This window comes from Pseudophryne corroboree, chromosome 6, assembly GCF_028390025.1.
Source record: "Pseudophryne corroboree isolate aPseCor3 chromosome 6, aPseCor3.hap2, whole genome shotgun sequence".
In the NCBI taxonomy this organism is placed as follows: domain Eukaryota; kingdom Metazoa; phylum Chordata; class Amphibia; order Anura; family Myobatrachidae; genus Pseudophryne; species Pseudophryne corroboree.
Genome location: NC_086449.1, coordinates 633716264 through 633728168, shown reverse-complemented (window position 1 = coordinate 633728168; position 11905 = coordinate 633716264). Strand labels below are relative to the sequence as shown.

Here is an 11905-nt window from a genome sequence, read left to right as displayed (position 1 = left end):
CAAATAAACAATGTATTGTACCATTCACTTGGTACCAACAAGCCTATTACCCTGAGGCTACCGATCAGTGGAATCTAAATTTTCTTTATACTGTACATTTTTTACTTTATTTTCCCCATTTCCTTCACCATGAAATGTTGCCTGCGTTTCTCGTAGCTGGAATGGTTTTTACACGTGGAAGCACTTAGAAATGCTTGTAAAGTACTGGGTGTAGAGGATTTTCAGCTTGTATGGTAACCATTTATGAGAAAACATGCTTTTCCTTTTATATTATTGAACTGTTGCTGTACTTGCTTTTCATCGCTGCGTTGCTGGTTTCAGTATAAACCTGTCTGACTGCAAACATGCGTCAAATGAGCATCACGCCATTCTGTCATCCATCCTTTTATGGTTTTTCATCTATTTGCTGCAACAAGAACTTTGTAGTTGCCACAGAGCAAGCATTGGAAGATGTCTACATATTGTGTGGCATGCGGCTAAAGGTTAGTGATGGCTGCTCCGGCTCTGTGCCTACCTCCCACATAATACACTTCTCACCAGCTGTTACCAATCTGTGAAACATTAGGAGATGACTTGGTAGTTTGGAGCAGTCATGACACCAAGACAGGGTTATATAGAAGATCTACTGGATCTCCATTCAGCTTCATTGCTGTCCAGCAGGTTCAGCTGTCATTGCTGTTGCTGTCTCCTACCGTTCTTGTTCTCCCCAGTGACAGCAGCTGTCATTTGAACGTTATGAACAAGTATCCAGGCACTGACATGGGCATTCCGTCCATCTGAGTCGAGCCCATAGACCATAACCAATTTATTTCCCATCATTTCTAAATTGGAATAGCCCTGGTCAGACCATGGCCTATATATTTTCCCCATACTTTTTGTTTACAGGAGCGCTTCTCTTTCCTTACAGGTTATGCTTAACACTGGGAATCTGGACTTTGAGGAGTTACATATAGTAATTAGTGATGCAGCATGATATACTTTGGTATTGGAACACCCAGCTTTACATAATGCAGGCAGCATTTGGGGATTAACCTGAATGCAGCCAGGCACATTATGGCTGATGATCTCTCATACATGTCTCAGATGCATACTGTGAGCGTCTTTGCTCCTTGGTGTCCTATTCTTTCTTTTTGCCTCTGTGAATTTTACATTTTGAGGGAGCTGGGAGGAAAGCAAGTAGCTGTTCCTCAACAATCCATGTTGCAATACAAGCAGAACAGATACATTATTTCTCTATCGTCCTAAGTGGATGCTGGGGTTCCTGAAAGGACCATGGGGGGATAGCGGCTCCGCAGGAGACAGGGCACAAAAAAGTAAAGCTTTACTAGGTCAGGTGGTGTGCACTGGCTCCTCCCCCTATGACCCTCCTCCAGACTCCAGTTAGATTTTGTGCCCGAACGAGAAGGGTGCAATCTAGGTGGCTCTCCTAAAGAGCTGCTTAGAGAAAGTTTAGTTTAGGTTTTTTTCTTTACAGTGAGTCCTGCTGGCAACAGGATCACTGCAACGTGGGACTTAGGGGGAAAGTAGTAAACTCACCTGCATGCAGAGTGGATTTGCTGCTTGGCTACTGGACACCATTAGCTCCAGAGGGATCGAACACAGGCCCAGCCGTGGAGTCCGGTCCCGGAGCCGCGCCGCCGACCCCCTTGCAGATGCTGAAGCGTGAAGAGGTCCGGAAACCGGCGGCTGAAGACTCCTCAGTCTTCATAAGGTAGCGCACAGCACTGCAGCTGTGCGCCATTTTCCTCTCAGCACACTTCACTGGGCAGTCACTGAGGGTGCAGAGCGCTGGGGGGGGGCGCTCTGAGAGGCAAATATAAACCTTATACAAGGCTAAAAATACCTCACATATAGCCCATAGGGGCTATATGGAGATATTTAACCCCTGCCTGACTGGAAAAATAGCGGGAGAAGAACCCGCCGAAAAAGGGGCGGGGCCTATCTCCTCAGCACACGGCGCCATTTTCTGTCACAGCTCCGCTGGTCAGAACGGCTCCCAGGTCTCTCCCCTGCACTGCACTACAGAAACAGGGTAAAACAGAGAGGGGGGGCACATTAATGGCTATATATATATATATATTAAAGCAGCTATAAGGGAGCACTTAATATAAGGATATCCCTTGTATATATAGCGCTTTGTGGTGTGTGCTGGCAGACTCTCCCTCTGTCTCCCCAAAAGGGCTAGTGGGTCCTGTCTTCATTAGAGCATTCCCTGTGAGTTTGCGGTGTGTGTCGGTACGTGGTGTCGACATGTATGAGGACGATATTGGTGTGGAGGCGGAGCAATTGCCAAATATGCAGATGTCACCCCCCAGGGGGTCGACACCAGAATGGATGCCTTTATTTGTGGAATTACGTGATGGTTTATCTTCCCTTAAACAGTCAGTTGAGGACATGAGGCGGCCGGACAATCAATTAATGCCTGTCCAGGCGCCTCAAACACCGTCAGGGGCTGTAAAACGCCCTTTGCCTCAGTCGGTCGACACAGACCCAGACACGGGCACTGATTCCAGTGACGACGGTAGAAATTCAAACGTATTTTCCAGTAGGGCCACACGTTATATGATTTTGGCAATGAAGGAGACGTTACATTTAGCTGATACTACAGATACCGTAAAACAGGGTATTATGTATGGTGTGAAAAAACTACAAACAGTTTTTCCTGAATCAGAAGAATTAAATGACGTGTGTGATGAAGCGTGGGTTGCTCCTGATAAAAAGTTGATAATTTCAAAAAAGTTATTGGCATTATACCCTTTCCCGCCAGAGGTTAGGGCGCGCTGGGAAACACCCCCTAAGGTGGACAAGGCGCTCACACGCTTATCCAAACAAGTGGCGTTACCCTCTCCTGAGACGGCCGCACTTAAGGATCCATCAGATAGAAAGATGGAAGTTATTCAAAAGAATATATACACACATGCAGGTGTTATACTACGACCAGCTATAGCAACTGCCTGGATGTGCAGTGCTGGAGTAGTTTGGTCAGAATCCCTGATTGAAAATATTGATACCCTAGATAGGGACAATGTTTTACTGTCGTTAGAACAAATAAAGGATGCATTTATCTATATGCGTGATGCACAGAGGGATATTTGCACACTGGCATCTCGGGTGAGTGCTATGTCCATTTCAGCCAGAAGAGCCTTATGGACACGACAGTGGACAGGCGATGCGGATTCAAAACGTCACATGGAGGTTTTGCCGTATAAAGGGGAGGAGTTATTTGGAGTTGGTCTATCAGACTTGGTGGCCACGGCTACTGCCGGGAAATCCACTTTTTTACCTCAAGTCACTCCCCAACAGAGAAAGGCACCGACCTTTCAACCGCAGCCTTTTCGCTCCTACAAAAATAAGAGAGCAAAGGGCTTGTCGTACCTGCCACGAGGCAGAGGAAGAGGGAAGAGACACCAACAGGCAGCTCCTTCCCAGGAACAGAAGCCCTCCCCGGCTCCTGCAAAAACCTCAGCATGACGCTGGGGCCTCTCAAGCGGACTCGGGGACAGTGGGGGGCCGTCTCAAAAATTACAGCGCGCAGTGGGCTCACTCGCAGGTAGACCCCTGGATCCTGCAGATAATATCTCAGGGGTACAGGTTGGAATTAGAGACGGATCCTCCTCATCGTTTCCTGAAGTCTGCCTTACCAACCGTCTCTTCCGAAAGGGAGAGGGTGTTGGAAGCCATTCACAAGCTGTACGCTCAGCAGGTGATAGTCAAAGTACCCCTATTACAACAAGGAAAGGGGTATTATTCCACTCTATTTGTGGTACCGAAGCCGGATGGCTCGGTAAGGCCTATTCTAAATCTGAAGTCCTTGAACCTCTACATAAAAAAGTTCAAGTTCAAGATGGAGTCACTCAGAGCAGTGATAGCGAACCTGGAAGAAGGGGACTTTATGGTATCCTTGGACATCAAGGATGCGTATCTACACGTTCCGATTTACCCCGCACACCAGGGGTACCTCAGGTTCATTGTTCAAAAACTGTCACTATCAGTTTCAGACGCTGCCGTTCGGATTGTCCACGGCGCCTAGGGTCTTTACCAAGGTAATGGCCGAGATGATGATTCTTCTTCGAAGAAAAGGCGTATTAGTTATCCCATACTTGGACGATCTCCTAATAAGGGCAAGGTCCAGAGAACAGCTGGAGACAGCTTTAGCACTATCTCAAGAGGTGCTAAGACAACACGGGTGGATTCTGAATATTCCAAAATCCCATTTAATCCCGACAACTCGTCTGCTGTTCCTAGGAATGATTCTGGACACGGTTCAGAAAAAGGTTTTCCTTCCAGAGGAAAAAGCCAAGGAGTTATCCGATCTGGTCAGGAACCTCCTAAAACCAGGAAAAGTGTCAGTACATCAATGCACAAGAGTCCTGGGAAAAATGGTGGCTTCTTACGAAGCAATTCCATTCGGCAGATTCCAGGCAAGAATATTCCAAAGGGATCTGTTGGACAAATGGTCAGGGTCGCATCTGCAGATGCACCTGCGAATAACCCTGTCACCAAAGACAAGGGTGTCACTTCTGTGGTGGTTGCAGAAGGCTCACCTATTAGAAGGCCGCAGATTCGGCATTCAGGATTGGATCCTGGTGACCACGGACGCCAGCCTGAGAGGCTGGGGAGCAGTCACACAAGGAAGAAACTTCCAGGGAGTATGGACGAGTCTGGAAAAGTCTCTTCACATAAACATTCTGGAACTAAGAGCAATCTACAATGCTCTAAGCCAGGCGGAACTTCTCCTGCAAGGAAAGCCGGTGTTGATTCAGTCGGACAACATCACGGCGGTCGCCCATGTAAACAGGCAGGGCGGCACAAGAAGCAGGAGTGCAATGGCAGAAGCTGTCAAGATTCTTCGCTGGGCGGAGAATCACGTGATAGCACTGTCAGCAGTGTTCATCCCGGGCGTGGACAACTGGGAAGCAGACTTCCTCAGCAGACACGATCTTCATCCGGGAGAGTGGGGTCTACATCCAGAAGTCTTCAACATGTTAATAGACCGTTGGGAAAGACCAATTGTAGACATGATGGCGTCTCGCCTCAACAAGAAACTGGACAAATATTGCGCCAGGTCAAGAGATCCACAGGCAATAGCTGTGGACGCACTGGTAACTCCTTGGGTGTACCAGTCAGTGTATGTGTTTCCTCCTCTGCCGCTCATACCAAAGGTATTGAAGATCATACGGCAAAGAAGAGTAAGAACAATACTAGTGGTTCCGGATTGGCCGAGAAGGACTTGGTATCCGGAACTTCAAGAGATGCTCACGGACGAACCGTGGCCTCTACCTCTGAGAAGGGACCTGCTACAGCAGGGTCCCTGTCTTTTTCAAGACTTACCGCGGCTGCGTTTGACGGCATGGCGGTTGAACGCCAGATCCTAAAAGGGAAAGGCATTCCAGAAGAAGTCATTCCTACCTTGATTAAGGCACGGAAGGAAGTCACCGTGAAACATTATCACCGCATTTGGCGAAAATATGTAGCGTGGTGCGAGGATCGGAGGGTTCCGACGGAGGAATTCCAACTGGGTCGTTTCCTACATTTCCTGCAATCAGGATTATCTATGGGTCTCAAATTGGGATCCATTAAGGTTCAAATTTCGGCCCTGTCAATATTCTTCCAAAAAGAATTGGCCTCTGTCCCTGAGGTCCAGACTTTTGTCAAGGGAGTACTGCATATACAGCCTCCTGTGGTGCCTCCGGTGGCACCGTGGGATCTAAATGTAGTTTTAGATTTCCTCAAATCCCATTGGTTTGAACCATTGAAAAAGGTGGATTTGAAATATCTCACATTGAAAGTGACTATGTTACTAGCCCTGGCCTCTGCCAGGAGAGTATCTGAATTGGCGGCTTTATCTTATAAAAGTCCTTATCTAATCTTCCATTCGGATAGGGCAGAACTGCGGACTCGTCCGCATTTTCTCCCTAAAGTGGTATCAGCATTTCATCTGAACCAACCTATTGTGGTGCCTGCGGCCACTAGCGACTTGGAGGACTCCAAGTTGTTGGACGTTGTCAGAGCCTTAAAAATATACATTGCAAGGACGGCTGGAGTCAGAAAATCTGACTCGCTGTTTATATTGTATGCACCCAACAAGTTGGGCGCACCTGCTTCTAAGCAGTCGATTGCTCGTTGGATTTGTAACACAATTCAACTTGCACATTCTGTGGCAGGCCTGCCACAGCCTAAAACTGTAAAAGCCCACTCCACAAGGAAGGTGGGCTCATCTTGGGCGGCTGCCCGAGGGGTCTCGGCATTACAACTCTGCCGAGCAGCTACGTGGTCGGGGGAGAACACGTTTGTAAAATTTTACAAATTTGATACCCTGGCAAAGGAGGACCTGGAGTTCTCTCATTCGGTGCTGCAGAGTCATCCGCACTCTCCCGCCCGTTTGGGAGCTTTGGTATAATCCCCATGGTCCTTTCAGGAACCCCAGCATCCACTTAGGACGATAGAGAAAATAAGAATTTACTTACCGATAATTCTATTTCTCGGAGTCCGTAGTGGATGCTGGGCGCCCATCCCAAGTGCGGATTATCTGCAATACTTGTACATAGTTATTGTTAACTAATTCGGGTTATTGTTAAGGAGCCATCTTTAAGAGGCCCTTTCTGTTGTCATACTGTTAACTGGGTTTAGATCACAAGTTGTACGGTGTGATTGGTGTGGCTGGTATGAGTCTTACCCGGGATTCAAAATGCCTCCCTTATTGTGTATGCTCGTCCGGGCACAGTACCTAACTGGAGTCTGGAGGAGGGTCATAGGGGGAGGAGCCAGTGCACACCACCTGACCTAGTAAAGCTTTACTTTTTTGTGCCCTGTCTCCTGCGGAGCCGCTATCCCCCCATGGTCCTTTCAGGAACCCCAGCATCCACTACGGACTCCGAGAAATAGAATTATCGGTAAGTAAATTCTTATTTTTGCATGCAGGGCAAATACTGTCTGCTTCTGCATGTTGCCCACACATAATGGGCAGCTTTATTTTTACACTGCAATTTAGGTTTGCGTTTTGGACACTCACCTGTGCAGATAGGAGTGTCTAAATCTCTATGCACGTGTTACATCTGCCCCACCTGCATGTTTTGCCCAGTTGGACAGTTGCAGTACTTGCTCTTTCTAGCTTTTGTCCCAGCTCAGAATCAGCCCCTTTGTCATCTATAGAGGACTCCAGTGGGGCGTTTTCTGGCTAGTAGCATATATACCACATTAACAGAGGCTCAAGAGCAAACCACATTATTGGAGATTTTCCTGTAGTGTCTCTGTGCGTATTATGTATGTGCACGATATTACATAAATATTATACAAGTCTAAGTGCACATCTGGTAATTCTATAACTTTCCTTCTGTATCCCTTTCATTTCAAATTGCTATGAAAACATGGGTGGTGCTTCAGCTGTTTATGTATGCTCTAGATTTTTCCTATAAGGAAAGTGATATGTCTCCCAACTCATTAATGCTGCTCTACTGGGTGCATGGTTTTCTTTTTTTTTTTTGCACACAATTTTTTGGCCATAGATTGATAATTGCACACTTACAGACCTGTGTTCTCTTCAGCACGCTAGAGTTTACTTAAGGATTCTTTGGCGACACTAAATCGCTCGTTTCCAGTCTTTATCACACACCAATTTTTTTCCTTTCCACTTGTAAATACAACTTGCTTATTGTTTAACTTGGATGAATAACAATCTTGTAAAGTAGTCTGGAGTTTTTTTTACTAGAAAGGTGGTAATGTTTTATAGAGCGATGTCTCATTAACTTGCCCGGAATCATTGCATCATTTGCATTTTTCTGGATTGGCTATGTTCAGGACCAGGACAGAGTTCATCAAAATACCTGGCAGAGCATGGCACGGAGCAGTTTCTGTCTTTATTAAAGTTTCACAGTAAGTAGGGAGAATGTGCAGACTGAAAGCACAGCGAGCACTCATTACCGTGCAGTGTTTCCCAACCAGTTCTCCTATTTTTTTGTTGTTGTTGTTGTTGTTGTTGTTGTTGTTGTTGTAAGTCTTCTATTAAGAATTACTGTCAGTGGAGACATAAGTACCACTTTACATTTACACACTGCAGTGGTTTTGTACCTGTGCGCTAAGTCTAGCCAGAGCTGTTCGCAATCCTGTGGAAAACCCGGAAGATGCATGCTGTGTAATAATGTGAGTGCAAATCAATCTCCTACTGCTCTAGAAGCACTCCTTTCATTGCATTCATTTTCTGGTACTTCCTCACACTGCTGCCTAGTTTAGGCTCATTTATGGCTTAAAGGGTTATAACAGTTTAAGGTAATACAAAGTATGATGGGGCATTGAGCCGGTCTGTTTTTATCACATTTCCACTGCTTGCCGAAGACTAGAAATATACTAAATGAAGTGCAAATGTAGGGTGCAACACACACACAGTATGGAACCAGACTCTCTCTCCACCAGCTCAGAGCTAGAGGGCAAAATTGTAGTGTTTGCATGTAAGGGAAATGGCAGTGCCCCCTTCCACAATGTACCCTCTCCCACACCCCTTTATTCCACTTGTATGATATTGCCTTGCAAAGTGAAATCCCATTGCCGCACTACATGACTATACTTGCCACACCAGGGCTATTACTCAGTGAGGATACAGTGCACTCATGCCTCCCATTGTATTGTACTACTGTAGTATTGGTACATCATATACACATCACCGCTTTCACTCGAATACAAAAGAACAGGTTTGTACATCTTTTTCCAGTTAATTTGGTGACCATTCCTATTCAATGTCACAACCTCATAAATAATCCCTTCCAGTCGCATGGACAGTAAATAAGTAGCACACTTCTGTATTGTTAATTGGTCCATCATAATCAGTTCATTAGACATTTAAAACCAGCATTATCAGTTCAGTTCATCCAAAAATACTGTAGTTTACTTTTTGCTTCTACTAAAATGACACCGTTGCTTTTCTGGACTGAACATTGATCCAAACATGCAGCAGCAGGATTCACCATTCTTACCCAACCATTTAGAACAGGGCTTCTCAATTTAAATTCTCAAGTGCCGCCAACAGGTCATGTTTTGTGGATTTTTGACTGTGGAAACAAAAGGGAAAATTTAATCTGGCATGATTAAATAAATCCACAAAACATGACCTGTTGGTGGTACTGGAGGACTAGGGTTGAGAACCGCTGATTAAGAACATCTACGAATGATTGTACAAATCCCACCCACTTTACAATGTCTGACCTAAACATGTGGGCTGCTACCAAGCCTGCCAGCCTTATAATTGTCCATAATTCTGCATGTTTGTGTTGGTTGTAGCTGAAGAAAATGGACAACATGGTAGACTATGTGCATGAACTTATTGTAATTGCCTGTGGGGAGATTGACTGTGTGTTAACACTCTCTTGTCTGTCTATTTTAATGATCCTAATTCATGAAGGTGTTAAGTCTTTAAGTCTGAGCAGATGCACAGCTGTAGAGTAGTTATAAGTACACTTTACTGGATGATGACTCTTGCAGACTTTTATTTCAAGCAGGCTGAATCCACGAGATGTAGCATTCCTATTTCTCTTTCAAATTACCCTGATATATTGTGATCCAGCTAAGCATTAACAGAGCTTAAGACACCAGCTGCAGCAGTCAAAGTTGCAAGAAAGGCATGGGAGCTTCTCAATCCGCCATCCATCCCGATTCTGATGGCGTGATCCAGAGTTTTTTGTAAATGTCTTGCAGAGTCTGGACTTCTTTCTGATTGGAGGTAGGCCTAGCTATCTATGTCCTGGCTCATGCTGCTCACCCAGTCTGTGAAGGTGGGGTGATAGTGCTGTACTGCACTACACATTTCACACTGCTGCTCCACCTTCTTCTCACATAATCATGGGGGTTACTAGCTCACTGCTTAGAGTCACTGCCCACCTATAGCAACTGTGTAGAAGCTGCTCTGAGGGCCAGAGCTGCATGTCAGCGACACAGCAGCAGGTAGGAACCTTTTGTACGGCATGGGAGACATGAGACAAGGAGAAAAAGTGGGGGAACAATTGTCACCCATGTTCCTCTCCTCATCCTCCACGTCACTTACAGTATAAGAGGGTTCCCAGCACTATTCTTGCATACAGGTTCAAAGTCCTAAAATTCCCCTCTGGGTACTATTAATCTGCTAAAGTGGAGCAACTTTGTGCCTTGTATGTTTCTTTGGCATTATGCTTGCTGATGGACAAATAAATTGCATTTGTTACCACATTTGTGTAAGTTGGAGCAGCAGCTGTTCCTACTAAGAAGACTGGGGATATCCAAAGGAGGAACAGAGAAGATGGATGAACTCTGCATTGCTGTCCAGTATCTCAGCTGATGCAGTATTTCAGAAACGAGCCGCAGCAAAGTCACATGGGGTTGTTTCAAATTGTGGACTAGGATCATCATGTTTTCTCTATCGTCCTAGTGGATGCTGGGGTTCCTGAAAGGACCATGGGGAATAGCGGCTCCGCAGGAGACAGGGCACAAAAAGTAAAGCTTTCCGATCAGGTGGTGTGCACTGGCTCCTCCCCCTATGACCCTCCTCCAAGCCTCGGTTAGATTTTTGTGCCCGGCCGAGAAGGGTGCAATCTAGGTGGCTCTCCTAAAGAGCTGCTTAGAGAAAGTTTAGCTTAGGTTTTTTATTTTACAGTGAGTCCTGCTGGCAACAGGATCACTGCAACGAGGGACTTAGGGGAGAAGAAGTGAACTCACCTGCGTGCAGGATGGATTGGCTTCTTGGCTACTGGACATCAGCTCCAGAGGGACGATCACAGGTACAGCCTGGATGGTCACCGGAGCCTCGCCGCCGGCCCCCTTGCAGATGCTGAAACATGAAGAGGTCCAGAATCGGCGGCAGAAGACTCCTCAGTCTTCTAAAGGTAGCGCACAGCACTGCAGCTGTGCGCCATTTTCCTCTCGGCACACTTCACACGGCAGTCACTGAGGGTGCAGGGCGCTGGGAGGGGAGCGCCCTGGGAGGCAAATGAAAACCTATTTGGCTAAAAAATACCTCACATATAGCCTCCGGGGGCTATATGGAGATATTTAACCCCTGCCAGAATACACTAAAGAGCGGGAGACGAGCCCGCCGGAAAAGGGGCGGGGCCTATCTCCTCAGCACACAGCGCCATTTTCCTTACACAGCTCCGCTGGTCAGGACGGCTCCCAGGTCTCTCCCCTGCACTGCACTACAGAAACAGGGTAAAACAAGAGAGGGGGGGCAAAATAGTGGCAAAAAATTATATTATAAAAGCAGCTATACAGGGAGCACTTATTATAAGGCTATCCCTGTCATATATAGCGCTTTTGGTGTGTGCTGGCAAACTCTCCCTCTGTCTCCCCAAAGGGCTAGTGGGGTCCTGTCTTCGTTAAGAGCATTCCCTGTGTGTCTGCTGTGTGTCGGTACGTGTGTGTCGACATGTATGAGGACGATATTGGTGTGGAGGCGGAGCAATTGCCAAATATGGGGATGTCACCTCCTAGGGGGTCGACACCAGAATGGATGCCTTTATTTATGGAATTACGGGATAGTGTCAACACGCTAAAGCAGTCGTTTGACGACATGAGACGGCCGGACAATCAGTTAGTGCCTGTCCAGGCGCCTCAAACACCGTCAGGGGCTGTAAAACGCCCTTTGCCTCAGTCGGTCGACACAGACCCAGACACAGGCACTGATTCCAGTGGCGACGGTGACGAATCAACCGTATTTTCCAGTAGGGCCACACGTTATATGATTTTGGCAATGAAGGAGGCGTTACATTTAGCTGATACTACAGGTACCACTAAACAGGGTATTATGTGGGGTGTGAAAAAACTACCTATAGTTTTTCCTGAATCAGAAGAACTAAATGATGTATGTGATGAAGCGTGGGTTGCCCCCGATAAAAAGATGCTAATTTCAAAGAAGTTATTAGCTTTATACCCTTTCCCGTCAGAGGTT

At 46.4% G+C, this 11905-nt stretch overlaps 1 protein-coding gene across 3 annotated transcripts in view; it reads left to right on the top strand.

Annotated features, from left to right (window-relative positions):
* Positions 1 to 11905, top strand: part of ARHGAP26 (Rho GTPase activating protein 26) — a 1013198-nt gene that overhangs the window by 401643 nt on the left and 599650 nt on the right. The window lies entirely within an intron of this gene.